This window comes from Notothenia rossii (assembly GCF_949606895.1).
Source record: "Notothenia rossii genome assembly, chromosome: 4".
Classification (NCBI taxonomy): Eukaryota; Metazoa; Chordata; class Actinopteri; order Perciformes; family Nototheniidae; genus Notothenia; species Notothenia rossii.
In genome coordinates this window covers 26194527-26210995 of record NC_136902.1, presented here as the reverse complement: position 1 = coordinate 26210995, position 16469 = coordinate 26194527, and the positions used below count along the sequence as shown (strand labels likewise).

General features: G+C 41.1%; 1 protein-coding gene across 2 annotated transcripts in view; it reads right to left on the bottom strand.

The window, feature by feature from the left end:
- Positions 1 to 16469, bottom strand: part of sema3bl (sema domain, immunoglobulin domain (Ig), short basic domain, secreted, (semaphorin) 3bl) — a 74736-nt gene that overhangs the window by 51595 nt on the left and 6672 nt on the right. The gene's annotated exons all lie outside the window — the stretch shown is intronic.

Below are 16469 nucleotides of genomic sequence, written 5' to 3'. Positions count from 1 at the left end.
GTGGTAGAGACAGGGTTGAACACAAGTTCAGCCAGTCACGGGTGGTACACACACACACACAAACACACACACACACACACACACACACACACACACACACACACACACACACACACACACACACACACACACACACACATTCAGCAAGATTGCTGCTTCAAGGCCTCCTTCCTTCAGCTTCCAAAATCTTCCACTATCTCAAACGAACTTCTGTTACATCAGAGCATGCTCCTCCCAACTCTTCAAAGACAGATTTTTAATCAAACAAGGACGCTCCAAGTAAAGCTCTGGGGTCAGTTTTAAATGCAATTGGCTAGTGGCTATAGTAATTATTACCCAAGTGAAGGGGGAAGTCGGGTGACAAAGCATAAAGTGCTACAAAGTCCAGAGAAAGTCAGAGTGGATGGACAGACCTAACAAACAATTTCACCCATGAGACCACTTTCCATGTCCTGTGTCAAACCAAAACAATGGCTTAGTTTAACTTATGTACGAAAGTGTACTTATGTACCTTACTTTCCTTTTTCTCGTACCTAACCACAGCTACTTAACACAGGTATTTAAACCTTGACCACAATCTTTCCCTTAACCTAACCAAGAAGTGACGGAAGTCAGTTTTATAACAAACTTATTTATTGTAAATTAAACATGATCTATTCTGAAACCTGATCATAACCCATTATAACACAAGTAACGTCCTGTACAGTATCTCATAACCACTTGTGGAAGTTTCTCTTAGTACCCTTCTCGTTAAAAAAATAATGCTGAAGGGGGTACCTACTGTAGTGCTTTAAGTTGTCAAAAAGACCTGGCAAGCTGCCGTGTTTGACATATTGGGAGTGAGAACGTGTTGGTTATATATGCCTCTCATACCTTCCCTTCATGACACTTCTTCTGCATCACCTCTCTCCCTCTCTCTCTCTGCGTTGGTAACAAAATGAGGAGTGAAATAAGTTTGTGAGAAGACGTCTTCGGTATGCCAAATTCTCAGTGGAGCAGTCTTTCAGCTGAATCGGTTTTCCATCTACCTCTCATCACTCGTCTCAGTTTTTCCTCTCTCTCCTTTTCCCTCGGCCCAACACACACTACCTCACACACACGCAGTGAGAAAGTAGGCTCAGTCACTCAGCACTCAGCGAGGGTATTGACTGAGTGAAGCACGGGGGCCTCCTGTACCAGGGACACCTTGTCCATCACTGGGGCCTGGCAGACACACTGATGATCTGTTTTTATTAGACATCTCCGTTTCTCCAACTCATAAGCTTCCACAACACACACACACACACACACACACACACACACACACACACACACACACACACACACACACACACACACACACACACACACACACACACACACACACACACACACACACACACATTCAAACAGCCTCACTCTATAGATCACCCTTATTACCTAAACTTTGGGGAGAGCACTTTCAACAGGTTAACACATCATGATGTTTTCTCTGTATATATACTCCCTAATAGGGTCTTAACGGCAGCCAAATCAAAACCTGACCTACTCTGGTGAAACTATGTGCTCCGCTGAGGCCGACCCACGTTGTAGCTTGTCAATTGTTGTTACACAAAATCCTCTGAAGACAATGAAAAGGGGAATCATTTTGTAAGAAATAAAGGCTGCTTGAAAGAGAATAACGAGGAGACACAGGAGTGGGAACACATCAGGGATAGTGTGTAGGGCAGGAGGGAGTTGAAGGAAGTTAGCAAAACACAAGATAAAGATAGAAATGGAAGGGGAGGAGGTGTTTCGGCTTTAGCAGCTGGTAAAAGTCCGAAAATAATGAGTAGAAACAGAGAAAGGCAGGCACAGAAAGCCACGAGACAGTAAGAGAGCATTGATGTGTGATGGATTTATTGGAACTGACAAGGTAAGCAGAAAACGTACGAAGCAGAAGGAGAAGATAAGCTTCAGTATGTTTTACATTAGATCTGTGCCATTGCATCATTCACATTTCATACCAAATGTGAAATTCGACAATGAATGTTTTAGGAATGTTTGACGATAGCCAATTAGTTATTTAGATAGAAAGCGAGTTAACACTCAGCACAAATAAAACATAAACACAAACGCACTGACAACATGTTTATGTGTGGAGGCCAGATGTTTCAGCTGGAAGGCATTATTTATGATGACAGTGTAACATCAGAACATGCAGACATCTCTACACAATGTCTAAATCCGCAAGTTCAACCTTTTCCACTTAGTTCTGAACACTGTCTGAAGAGTAGGTGATAGAGATGACGAGACTGTATGTTTTTGGTATGTGCTGAGACCTTTAACAGATGGCGTAGGTGTTATATATAACATTCATGCTGCACCTCTTTGTTTTGACAGGAATGATTGCTGAAGATGGATACTGTCAGGATACTAGGGCATACTTGTAACCCATGTGTAAGTTTACAAGACATCTAACAAGTCATCTACTGTCAGAAATGTGGGGTCGTATAGTAGTTAAGACGCATTCAGCAGCACTGTCCCAGGTTACATTCAGGCCAGTATGATACACTGGTCATGTTTTTTTACTCCTCGCACAGAGAAACCTGTAAAGCCAATCCACAATTCCAGACCTAAAAATATGCCGCAAACTTTGTGTATAACAGTAGCTCCAGTCTGGTTTGATATTTTCTAGTAAGCTAATCGAAACATCCCATCACTCAGATGGTGGATCGACCCCGACATCCCTCCTGGCCAGGCACCTTTACTGGAAGTCAAACTCCTTTTTTTCTAATTCTGCTTCTCATGCGAATATAGCTTTTGTCACAATTTAGTGAATGCAAAGGAAAAAAGAAAGAAATCAAATAAAACATTTTAATGGTATTTGAACCTGGGGCAATATTCTCGACAGTTGAAGCTCATGGCAATGACGTCAGTTGTGTAAATCATAGAGTACTCAATAAATTGACATTCTGACTTGATGGTTAAGCTTATAAAATAGGAACTTTGGTGCTCAGAGCAAAAGGAGCATGGGTGGGCCCAAATAGCATTTAAAATGACATTTGATTTCTCTGAGTAATGACCGGCTAAACGCACAAACAAGTATTTTCACTATTTATTTGGGGACTACATGTGTGTCTCCGCGTCTGTTTTCACTGGTTGTTGACAAGACTGCCAAATATCTGGTTTCCTGTGTACCTGGAGTCATTTATTTCCCCCCCACCCCCCATGCTATGCACACACAAATGCAAACACACTCAGAACACTGTTTGATGTCTCTTTCTCTTCTTTCTTTCTACCTCTGGATCTCATAAATCACTCAGAAGTAGACACAACTCTTTAAATGACAACGCACAAAAAAAACACATCCACAGCAGACACACACAAACAGAGGTGAGCTAACAGCTTCCATCTGCAGCTTGTTATCACTCCAGCAGCTCATCGCCTCACTGTGGAAACCACACCACTGTCTCACCTCTCACCAACCCCTCTCTCTCCTGCTGTCAATCCAATCACCACATATTTTCTGTCTTTTCGTTTAACCTCTCTATTCTCCATAATGCTCGGTCTCTTCTGTCCATCCATCTTTAACTTCCTCTCTGGTGTTAGTTTGTCTCCCTTGAAGCCGTGTCGAACGATGTCTTCAATTTCGTCTCTCATGCCAGTCTATTCGTCTTCCTGTCTCTATCCCCTTTGCAGGTAAATATTTCTCTCCTTTTATCCATCTTGTGTCCAAGGAACCCTTACATCTCTGGATCCCCTCACAGCATCCATAGTTAAACTTCTACATCTGTCTCCAATGTGTCTAGTTTCCCTGAGGGCCCAATCGACGCTTCATGACAAACAGCATCCGTGCCAAACCGATGCGACGCACAGGAGAGCATCTGGTTTCACTGTACGTGTCAAACCTCAGCTATCGCATGGTGCCGTCTCAGCCACATCAAACGTATGTATGCAGTAATTCATTCTGGGATTTGTTTACATTGCACATTTTCCACTTAATCAGGACGAGGCAAGACCGGCTGTCTGTCAAATCTGAGTCAGACGACACGGACCATAGACCCTTTGTTAGGTCTCTAGCTTATATTAACAAAGCTTAAAAAAGCCTTCAGGTTAAAAGTTTCTAGTGTGATGATGATACTGGGGGCTGCATGTATGTGTGCTCTTGGTAAACTAAAATGGCATTTGGAGAGCGCAGACCTCCAGAAGGGGGAAGTAGTGGAGTACAAATACTTCGTTTCTGTACTTAAGTACATTTTTCTTGTATCAGTACTTTACTCCACTACTTATTTTTCTGACGACTTTTTACTTTTATTTGTAACACTTCTTACATTTTCTAAACAGGCTCGTTAATTTAGTTTTAATCTGCGTTTGGTGGCCTGATCATTATTATTTAGAGTCATTGTATGCCTATTGATTTTAACACGATCCATGTATCCTTCATTTCCTGGCCTTCTCTAAAGAAGAGGGACCAATGAAAACGTTGTCATGTTGCCGTTGTTCAGCATGGAAACATTCATTAGCTAACAATGACATTATTGTTCTATTAATATAAAGTGAGGTCAGTTACTCTTTAAAACAGTTGGTAGTTATGGAGACTTTTTACTTAAGTACATTCCGAAGACCATACTTCTTTACTTTTACTTGAGTAAAGAAGTTTAGTGAGTACTTCTACTTTTATCAGAATATTTTTTAACACGAGTATCTGTACTTCTACTCGAGTAAAGGATGTGTGTACTTTTACCATCTCTGCAGACCTCCACCAAAGCTAACGGTGCATTCACATGCGGTCCCCATTTACCAAATTGTGGAGTTCTTCCGACATCACATGTATTCACAACCTTGAAGTTCTTATGTGTAAACAACATGGACGCTGCAAAACATATGTGTTGGATTTGATCGGTGCATTTTAAATAAAATCTTCCAAGTTTTTGTTCGAATTTGAGCGGTCACCTTTATTTTAAGATTATTCCGACACCTGGAGAGCAGCACACATTAAAAGTCAAACTTTATGTACAACCAAGATGTTTCTTCCTTCTCCCATGCTACACCCTTCAGTTTCATTTAAAATGTAGCCAGTTGTAGGAGACAGACGGCTACAACTAAGAGACGGACAGGCAAAAAATAAACTCCTTGTCGCTGGTGAAAAGGGCAAATGTACAACAAAGTGGTTATAAAGTAATATTTGCAGTGACAGGTCTGGAAGCATGAGTGAAAGTTGGTAAAAGAGATGAGACAGAAGAAAATAATTGAGCAGAAAATGAAAAAAGCTCCCTTCAAAATCTCATGCTGACATCTCTAATGTACAAATTGGGCACAGGCAGAGTGTAAACTGTTTTAATCCACACTCTCACGCACACACGCATGTATGTAGGCACACACAATAGTGTTAACGTTGGCTCAGTGGGAGAGGGGGACACATCTGAAGCCCATTAGACCCCCTGTGCTGCAAAATGAATACCAGAAACACACACAGAGACACAGACATACACACACCATCATGGATAATAAGACCATGGTTCACCTATTCCCTTCCCAGCTGGCAAAACTGTCAATCTCTATCTCTAAATATTTTTGCTTTTTGACATTTTGTTATCTCGAGCTCTGGCACACAAACACACTGATCACAAACAAATAAAGACACATTAGACTCATTACACCGCCGACAGACTTCCCAGGGTATCATTAGATCTCGGCTGTATATTGTTGCAGTGGGCCAAGTATTTCTGGAATCTGCCGCATGCACAAAAAACTAATCTCAAAGTGCCTCTACTCCTCTCACCACATCCACTCCTCCTCCTCCTCCTCCTCCACTCCCAGGTGTCATATTCCCTCTCATCCTCACTTTGTTCAGTATGAGATGTGTATTAGAGCTTGACAAATGACCTACATTATGTATGTCTTTCTTTCTGACCATTACTTTTTCATACTCACTATTGTATGTAAAGAAAAAGAACAAAATGCTGGCGTTACTGTACTATCCACGTTCTGTGTGAATCCATCCCTATCTTATGTAGTATTTAGCTCACATCGGAAAAATGAGTGTGCAGAAGTTTAAGAAACATGCCTATATTAGTGTTTATTTGTGGAGAATACTGTATGTTAGACATTAATCGTTAATATATTTAATATTTTTTAGCCTGCTTGAGTTTTTCTTTGGACAGAATCCTTTCGTTTGTTGACACAAGGCTGCTATTGTAAAAATATTTTGCGGACAGTTTTGGGAAAAGTCCAATGACCTATACAAAGCAAATCAGCTTTTAATTGTGTATTATTATTTATAAATGGTCACATGCTTTTTAAAATTGTTCTGACCAAAATAAATAAGGAATTACATGCAATTAAGCAATTTATTATCAATAACGCAAACATAGAAAGATAGGTCCTTTTTCTTCCACGCTGGAATCATTGAGTTTCTTTCTGACGTCATGTAAATTACAAACATGTTCCCATTTCCATTCATGTCCAGAGTTCTCTAGACATTCACAGCTATTAGACTCCTGCTATCTGTGTTTCCTTTGTTTAAAGTCACAGGGAAGTGTCCTGGCAGTGATACCAGATAATTTCTGACAGAGTAAATCCTGGGATTTCCTGCCAACCTGTTACTGCTCCTCACTGGAGATGTCACTTCACAGCTCACATTCTTTACACGCTTCATCATGTGATAAAACCATGGGAAATGCAATGTGCGATTACAGGCTAATTGTGATTTCCTTCTTTCTTTGACACACACACACACACACACACACACACACACACACACACACACACACACACACACACACACACACACACACACACACACACACACACACACACACACACACACACACACACACACACACACACACACACACACACCCACACACAGTCTCAGGATGCCTCTCAGACTTGCTGTTACCCGATCTTCCTTCCTGGGCCAATCAAAACACAGCGGAGGGTGTTACATCATCACCCTCGATCCTCTTCAACCCTCACCCCCGCTGCTTCCCTTCCTCCCTCATTTCATCATCTCTCCCTCCGCTCTTACTCTCCTTATCGCCCTCCCTCCCTGACGGCCAGTTGCTTTCTCTCGATCCATCTTTACTTTTCGTCCACTTTCATCCTCTTTTCCTCCCCATTTTTAATCCACCCTTACTCCATCACTCACCCCAACCACACACCTCCCTCTCACTTGATCTTTTCTTCATCCCTGCTACTTTCCTCTCTTAATCTCAACTTTCCTCCCTTTGCATCACAAATCTCCCTTTCTGTCTTCTTCCTCATCCTCGCTCCATCGTCATTCCTAACATGTTACAGTATATTTCTCCCCAAAGAAGGTCCAATGCTATTTTATTCCCTAAGTCTCTTCTTGAACTCCAGTCTTTTATTATTTTACTCCCGTCCCTCACTCCCTCTGCGTGTTATCTGAGGCCTCCAGCTATCTATAAAAGTTTCTGTTGGCTCGGTTTCTTTGCTATTTGTTTCAATTCATGTGAAAACTATAGATTTTTTTAAACATAAAATGACATGTGTATTAGTTTATCTGTTATTTGTGGAGGAAATTCCACTTAAAAAACAGAAACAACCTGCTTGGCAAGAAATGAACAAATAATGAAGTTTTAAAACAAAGTTTTGTTATTTGTTAATTTCTTACCAACCAGGTTGTTTCTTCTTTTTAAGTGGAATTTCCTCAACAAACTTGGCGCTGTGAGCAGGGTCAAACTACTGGTGGGGACTCCGAAGAGAACAGACGGCCAAGGCCAACTTAATAGGGCAGTGGTTCTCAACCTGTGGTACGCGTACCACTGGTGGTACGCCAGTTCCCGCCAGTGGTACGTGGAGGAATCTGACATATAAAAAAAAAAAAAAAAGAAGAAGAAGAAGAATAATGAATTTTTTTTTTTATTCAAAGGTGGGGTAGGTAATTTTGGAAAACCAGCCCGAGCTAGCTAGAATTTGAAAATACACAACCGGAAAAAATATGCCACTTCCTTACAGAGCCTTCCAAAGAAGAAATTTTTTTATGGATTTTTTGTCAAAGCACATTCATTGCTATCGGGATGTTAAGAGCATTCCATGGAATATAACAAAAAATGTATCTCGAGCCAGTTTCTCAAACGTACCTACCCCACCTTTAACCTTTACACATAACACAGACATATAAAATACAGGAAACACAACTAAGTAAACAACAAGACGAAAAGCAGTCACTACATTGTGCACATTTGGGACATTAAGGTACACTATTATTACTGCAAGAGCAGCTGATGGTAAGGACCTCAGACAACTTCAATTTAAAACAGGCAATAGGGACAAGTGCCATCAGTTTGAGGCTTGATTGAATAACATTAATTAAAAAATAAATCATACTATCAAAATACTACAACGAATGAAAATAAGCTTGAGATAATTGAAACTGTGGTTTAAATTAGTTCTAATAGACTATTGCTGTTTTTAGATTTAGAAAACTAAAACCTTTTTTTTATTTTATTTCTGGCATTGCTAATTACGACCTTACTACCTGCTAACGTTGCAAGCAAGTTAAAGAAAGAAGAAAGCTGAATGATGTTAAAAACGTGGCTCAAAACGGGAGGTATTCGGAAGAAAGGTGCAGAGGAGAATATTACCAGCGAAAGTGAACAAGTGAATGAGGAGGAGGACAGTCATCAACCGAGCACAAGCGCAGGCTCCGCAAGCAACGCACAACTGATATGCACAGCCGCTGTGATGGAGGAGAGAAGTGACTCAGGAAGAAGACATTTGCTCAAATAATGGAGAGAAGGCTGTGACCGAGGTCAAACGCTGAAAAAGCACACACTTGTCCTTAATTGTTGTCTTTTTTCTTTTTTCTTATCTCTTTTATTTTTTACTTTGCCACCACAGAAATGGCAATAGCAAACATCAGCAGACTGAAGATGAGCTATTAGCCCTTAGGCTCATATGCTCCTGGGGGCTTTCATTATTATTGTGGAACTGAATTCCCAATAGGACATTTTCTGTTTCGATGTAGGTTGTTCCAGGAAATGACATGTGTGTACAGTTGACATTTGTTGTGTGAGAATAAGTTATTATTTTGTTCTTTATATTCTCACTTGTGGTGAGTGTGAGAGAGAGTGAGAGAGTGAGTGAGAGAGTGAGTGAGAGAGAGTGAGAGAATGAGAGAGAGAGAGAGAGAGAGAGAGAGAGAGAGAGAGAGAGAGAGAGAGAGAGAGAGAGAGAGAGAGAGAGAGAGAAAAATATACATTTGCCTCCGAGTCCTGCATGGACTGTATTTTAACATTGGTCATATGGTGGTACTTGGAGATTCAACTATTTTCTCAGGTGGTACTTGATGTAAAAAGGTAGAGAACCACTGTAATAGGGAATTCCTCCCTATCCGGTGAGAAGCTGAACTCGGAAGGAGGACCCGACCAGGGGCCTCATTTATAAACGGCGCGTACGCACAAAAGATGGCGTACGCCAGTTTGCGATTTATAAAAAACAAACTTGACGGGAAAACGTGCGGTCCTCTACGCAAACTCTGACGCATACGCACTAAGCACAAAAACGGGAGAGACGAGAAACTGCGACACCGTTGGCAGAAGGAAGAATGGAGAGAAATATGCGGAAATAATACCATAAATGGGGCGAAGCCTGCGAGCTAGTTCAGGCAGTCAACTTGAGCACTTATGCTGCATTCATACTAGGGCTGCACGATTTTGGGAAAAAATCTAATTGCGATTTTTCTGACAAATATTGCGATTGCGATTCGAATTGCGATATTTGTTTTTAAGCGACCCAACGTAAGTTTATTGTAAAATGCGGCCATAACTCCGGCTTGGAAGGTCGTATTAACATGCTCCCATCTCCAGTGGCGTTTTCTCCTGGAGGCCAAGGGAAGCCAGGCTTCCCCTGTTTTTTCGGATTGTAGTTATGATTTTAATAAATACATAAAAAACACTTTGTTTAGTTTCGGACATTTTTTGTTTTGTGTTGCTGCCGGCCCGTCTCTCCCCCATTCTCCTTGAGTATTTTACAAAGAGTGAAACAGCGCCCCTCTAGATGTTATGGTGAAACAGTAGATTGCACTCTCTGTTGCGAGAGGAGGCTAGCCGAAATTAGCTTCCCTTGGTGAAAAAAGATGGAGGGATTGACCAATCAGATGAGGCTCACGTCATGCCCCTGCCAACCTGTGATTGGTCAGGGCCATGCCAAGGGAAGCCAGAGGCGGCTGGCTTCCCTTGCCTCACAATTCAATCAAATCGCATCAACTTAGTGGTGCAATGACGCGTCCTAAAACCTGGAAGTAAGCTGCGCTCGGTTTCCCTCGACAAAAAAGCAATGGGATTTCTCCATAGGATTTTGGAAAATAGCTCGAAATAAGGTCAGTGGAAAACGAACCTGTTAGATAAATGCACGTTTTGTTCAGTCGGATAATATCCACATGTCTACCCTACTTTTATAATTTTCGAATCATAAATCTAATCGATAGAAGATAGACTGCGCCACTGCACCACTCTCACCGCCGTTAGAAAGTAGCAAGCAACTGAAGCAAGTGCAATTATGGAGGGTGGAGATTTGGAGTATTTCATCAAAATCAAAAATAATTGTACTTCCGCTACAGCAGCATCAACAAATAAAATCTGATGACAGGCCAATGCCCAAACTGGAGCTGTGTACAGCGAGGAAAAAAGGAGCGAATCGGACGTAAAACGTTAAAGGTCTCCTGATTTAGTTTGTGAATGAATGCTTATTAGAGTTTTGGCTGGAGAGTGCGTGCGGACCTGTCGGTTAGATAACAGGCGTGTGTAAGTCGGAGACCTTCATCTGTATGATAAAAATGTGTGTAAAATGATACCGGGTGCTTTAATCACTCATCTGGTTACGTTATTACATTGACCACCACACCCCCGACCCAAGATAAAGGACGTATTATTGGCTTCCCCTATTTTTTTCCCCACGCCACGCTACTGCCCGTCTCTAGAACCCCCGCAGCCCGAGCTACGAGTGAAAGAACTAAACTTACATGAAACTTCTGTTGGGTTGCTTTAAAGTCAAGCTTCAGTTTAAGATTCACCATGTAATAGATGTAACACATGTGATGGAGCATTACTAACCTGACTCAGGTGGTTTGTTTCACCAAACCATCTAGGAAAGCTCCACTGGAAGCCATTTGGAAAGGGCAAGCACTTTCAAAAAGACTTGGCAGGTGATTGGATCAATCTGTCTATCACCTTCTATCATGGGCCACTTCTGATTGGTTAACAATGGCTGGTACATGTGGAGCACAGCACTTCTGATTGGTGTGGATGACTGACACACAAGAAAAAAAAAAAAAAAATTGTAAAAAAAAAAAAAAATGTTAAAGATAATTGCAGGCTTTGCGATTTGATAATCGCATCAATTCAAATCGCGATTTCGATTCAAAATTGATTAGTCGTTCAGCCCTAATTCATACATAACACCCCTTGCCACTCTACAACCAACCAAACAGAGTCTCCTTAATATGCCGCTCTATTTAACCTGCCAGATCTCTCTCCATGTATTGCTTGCTGCTGCTATTGCTGCAGCTACTTCCACGTCGCTGCTGCTCGCTGCCCCACCACCACCCCAGCTTCCACCTGTAGGCTTGGGGGTTAGTTATTTAATCATCACTCATCGTGCATGTATATCTGTGGAGTGATGATGCCCGAGCCTAGTCGCCAAACTCAACTATATGCTGCTTCTAATAATCATGTTAAAGAAACACGGGAGTTATCTGACTGAAATAGAATGTTACCTCTCATGTATCATATATGAAAAATACATTTTCACAAATTGATTAAAGCCAATCTTAAAATGATTTAACAAACGCGTATTTGAGACTCCTCAGTGCACACAAAAACATAGGCTAACTTGGAGAAATAAATAAATATGGAAATGTTATTGACCACCCCTCGATTATGTTCTCTTGTTAAGAAATGTATTCTCATAAACAGTGGTGTAGTGGGGATTTTTTTACTGGGGGGACGCTATTTTAATGAGGTCATCCCAAACAATGCCACACAAGTGCGCACGCGTGCAGTGCACTCACAAAACGGGCAGACAGGTCCACAGAAACTACCGGTATGTACTTTAGTTACTGTACTGCAAAAAGCAGACGGTGCTGTGCTCAACACACACACAGACTCAAAACCATGGACACACTGGCACATAGGTTACATAAACAATGTACAGGCCTAAGTTGTATAAACTACAGTATTTCAACTACTGTAAGCAGATCTCTCTCTCTCTCTCTCTCTCTTAAAATCTATTTAAACCTCATAACAAACAAACATCTCCTCCGTCCATACCTCTGGGAAAGGTGAGCTTGAGCTAGCTAGGGGAACATTATCCACGTCTTTAGGCGGCTTTTCTGATGATGTAGTGCTAGTAGCAGCTTCACTTGTAGCTTCGGTGCTGCTAGCCTCTTTCTTCTTGTGAATGATATTCTTTTTAGAAAAAAAGTCAAGTAAAAAATGTTTGCCTGCCATTATAGAGCTTTTTCGTTAGCGTTCTTGAGGGAAAGAGCTGGCGCAAAATCGGCGGGCGGCGAGCTGGCCGTGGGTGTGTCAAACCCCCAGCTCGCTGCGGGGTCACGAGCGTGATGACGAATCATAATTGTTTAAGGAAAATCGTTTTTATTTTTTATTATAATTACTGTGAAATGTATTATGTTTTTGTCATTATTACAACAAATACACACTTGCAACTGATAACACTGGCAATGATTTTATATATTAGACTATTCAAAAAAAATCATGCTCCAAATAAGTGGGGGTATGGCGTACACCCTCGTCCAACGCCCACTACACCATAAATGATGCGGTAAACAGAAGGACAGAATTACTTTAAACTGACGCTGTTTTTGCATTTCTATATGTTGTATAGATACGAGCATGGTTTTATATACTATCATGTTTAATCGTGTTTTATGCCATTCGCCAATAGCCTACTTGATAAGTTGCTCGTAAAACACAGGAGGTATGGAAACTAAGAACACTATATGTGGTGAATTGTTACAATTCAATTGTACAGCTAATATAACACAACACATTAGTTGTATTTCCTTTAACTGGTGGATTATGGATATATAGTTGCTGATCGACAGCTGGAGCACAAACCACCATGCCATGCCTCAGCTCAGAAAGGATCGCTTTCGGTCATGTCAGGTTTTGTTTTGTTGTTAATTTTGTAGGCTTAAGTTTTTCTTAAAGTTCTCTTTTTTGTTATGCTTAGTTTTTTCCAACCAGGTTGTTTCCTCCAAATGATTGTTTTAGTCGTTTTTCCCAGCAAATAAGTCGTTGGCTCGGTTACTTTGTGGGAAACATTTTAATGTTACAGTAAACAAGAGCTGATTTCAAAATAAAATCAGCGATGATAAAAGGATAAGGTTTCTATCGGAGATAAAGATTAATAGCTCTATAAAGATGAACAAATGCAATACCATAAGATATCTATAAAGAATAGGGTGTTTTAGATCAAGATATTGTGGCTTTAAAACAGATGAATGATCTAATTAAACTTGCACGGCTGTCTTGTGGCTGTCTAATAGATACATCAGTCCACGGTAGGGTTCTGTGTGCTCAGCACTTCCTGTCAGCAGCTTGAGTGGAACTAATTGATTGCGTTTGTTTCAGGGGCGGGGTGGGGGTGGGGGGTGTGAGGCACCTCGGTGTGTATCCTGCATTGGGGAGGGTTCCCATCATTTCAACACTTTACATTGGTTCTGAGCCAAATGTGTGTGTGTGTGTGTGTGTGTGTGTGTGTGTGTGTGTGTGTGTGTGTGTGTGTGTATGTGCGTGTGTGTGTGCGCGCATGTGTGTGCGTGTGCGTGTGCGTGTGTGTGTGTGTGTGTGTCTGTGTGTCTGTGTGTCTGTGTGTCTGTGTGTGTGTGTGTGTGTGTGTGTGTGTGTGTGTGTGTGTGTGTGTGTGTGTGTGTGTGTGTGTGTGTGTGTGTGTGTGTGTGTGTGTGTGTGTGTGTGTGTGTGTGTGTGTGTGTGTGTGTGTGTGTGTGTAATCACTCTAGCCTTCTGTTTTTCTTTCTTTGTGTGCTTGCTGCTCTCTGCAGGAATATCCAGCTGCACTTCTGTGTATGTAATGCCTGGTAATCCTTTAATGTGTCCAGTAAAAAAAATACACGAGCAGACTGGAGGATGTTTATCCATCTCATGGAGAGATGTTTCTTTCTCTAGTAGGAACAGTATGACTTACTGTAAAACACTGGCAAGGCATCTGTCGTTCCAAAAGACCGACCCAGTATGCACTTTGTGGTGATCTACCAAACGAGGCCAAATCCAACATTAGTCCAACTGAGCATAACGTTTTCACAAGGTGTTATTGTGAGGCTGTGATTTGTTGAGTTTGTTCAAAGCTTTTGGTGCACATGAACGGCAGAGGATCATGTGAGTTAAAATAACTAAATTTGCTCTTGTTTTCAATATTGATGCTGTCGTAACACTGTTTCAACACATTTTCAACACATTTTCAAGCTTAGTTTCCCAAAAGTGATTGGACCACTTATTTGCACATTATGCATATGTTACAGGTATGGTGTTTGCTAAAATCAGTAAATTATGTTGAAATGGACAAAAGACAATGCAGCTCACAGAGAAATGTGATGACACATCCCCCTATTCTGTTAACCTGCCAAACCTAAGGATATTGGGTAAAGATATACAGTTGGACATCAGATAAAAGTTTTAATTTGTCAAAAACTTACCAGAAATAACTAATGACAGTCCAATCAGACAACAACTGTACTGTTTTGTGTATTGCCAATTATAACATTTTAAAATGCCAACTTATAGAGTAAACATTGTACTCATTAAACCTGGTTAACAGCTGAGTCCTAGCATTACAATTGTGAGCCTGCTTCCATGCTAACATCAGTATTTAGTTCCTCTGGGCATCAGAACAGCCTTGCAGAAGTGCTGGCATGTAAACTCTAAGTCTTTTTTCTTATTTAACCATGATAATAATCATTCCCCTACTTTAGCCAACGACATTAAATGTTCCTTTTGCCTTTAGTAGACAGAGGAGACACAGGAACCAGGTATACACTGTAAACACATGATAACATATTTTAAGCGATGACACTAAAGGAGTTCGAAGAAAGTAAATCAAATCAAAATGTAATGGGACCAGAATGGAAATAAGAAAGAAACACTGGGTGTGGCAGAGTGTAGAAAGTTTAGAGAAATAATTTTTCAGGAATTGAACCCCCCTTAATGCTCATGGTAAAATAACGGCATATCAGTGTAGATAACGGGGTTGATTTTGGCTGGCTTCTAAAGCAGGCACTAACACTCTTATTTTTAACTTGGCCATGCTTTTCAAACAAGAGTGAATGTACAAAGATTTCCCAAAGCAGGAGACACAGGATACTCCCTTTATGAAGAAATACACACATACATGGAGACACACACATCCTCCGTAGCTCCCGAGTGTAAGTGGAGTACTTCTAATCTACATGGCAGATGGTCAAAGCCACATTGTTGAGCCTTGAAACTTCAACCTTCTCTCCTCAAAGGGACCACTGTCCTCCTGCCTCTTCCTCGTATCCATCCATCTGTCTTTCTTTCATCTCACTCATCTTCTTCTCCACCCTTTCAACCTCCCCCTGTCTTTTCCTTTTCATTTCCTTAGCCTTGCTCTGTCTTCCTTTTTCATCCATGTTTTTCTCTCTACCACGGTAACATGCCGTCTTTTCATGCTTGCTTTTCCTGGATCCATCATTGTTTCCCTCTACATTCAAAGATCTTTAATTCATTACTTCCCTTGATTTACCCTCTGTCCTTTTCTCTCTCGGTTCTTAGAAATGCATTGATGTTTTCTCTCTTTTCATGGACATTCCCCACTTCCATTCACCGTTCAGCCCGTTGATTTGGGGCGCATGTTTTATGTCACGGTGCAGTCCTGGTTCAGGCAGTCAAGCCATGTAAAGGCCTGTGTGCACTGACCTTCAAGGGCAATCCCATGTTTATCTGGACATGTTTCGTCGGTAAACTAAGCTTTTGAATACCGAAGGTTTATCAGTCTTTCCTTGGACTTCAAGGGATGTGGGAGGTGTTTCACTCATCGCCCAGGCTTGTAGTATTGTGTATCAAGAGGTAGTCCATTAATTCTCTGTTCAATTGACTTTTTATGAGTAAAGCTAAATCTTAAAAATGTACAAGAATGAAGTAAACTTTTATTAGTTACTTACTCCCTGTGATTTCCGTTCCTTTTCTTTGGAACTCAGTCCAGTTTTTAAAAAGGCTAATTCCTTACTTTAAATAGGATGCTAGTATGCAGTCCTCAAATAGGAGTCAAAGCCTTGACAAACAAGGGGCGTGACGAATTAACAACACGGAAATAGATTTACAACCTCATTCTTAAGAGAAAATGTTTGGATTCAACATCATTCTCTTCATTTTTTTTGTTTCGTTTTAGCAAATTGTCAGTGAATTTGAGTTCCCTCTGGTAGCGCCGCAGTGAATGTGTCCAGGGCTTTTTGTCTGAAAGGTAGTGCCTTTGTATAGGTGGAA